This window comes from Gadus macrocephalus, chromosome 2 (assembly GCF_031168955.1).
Source record: "Gadus macrocephalus chromosome 2, ASM3116895v1".
NCBI classification, from domain to species: Eukaryota; Metazoa; Chordata; class Actinopteri; order Gadiformes; family Gadidae; genus Gadus; species Gadus macrocephalus.
Window position 1 is genome coordinate 19627361 of NC_082383.1, and position 567 is coordinate 19627927.

The window sequence follows — 567 nt, forward strand, 5'->3', positions numbered from 1 at the left end:
GCTTTGACCTGCTCCGTTCCCGACCTGGGCCCGTACACCCCTCCTTAGACGACCTGGTGGTCCAAGGCTCCCCCAGAACCACCATATCGATACCGAACTTAGCATGGACACCCGTTCAACATAGGCCGGTACAGTGCAGAGCTCCTCAGCTCAATCGAACCGCCAACCTCAGCCTCCCAGTGACTTGGATTAGAGGCACGCGCCACCGTGCCCGGCGGAGTTCAACAAGAAGGAATTGAGTGACATCGCCGACACAGCCCTGCCGTCATATCTGAGGCAAGTAAACAATCAAGATTTTAAAGAAAATGGACGTCTAGAGGGGATTTAATTAGCCTACTGCAGAGGTTTAGGCTAACTTTTTCTCTTTAGAAAAGTGTTTCAGGTCATTTCTTGTCCAATTTAACTATAGCCTACATAGCAAACACAAACAAGAAATAAAATGTCAACCTCAATTTGAACAGAAAAGATTAGGTACCGCTGTTTTGCCGAGGCTGCACTGTAACGTCTATTCACAAATGCAAACCCACTACTGAGCGGCACGGGGGCTTTGACCTGCTCCGTTCCCGA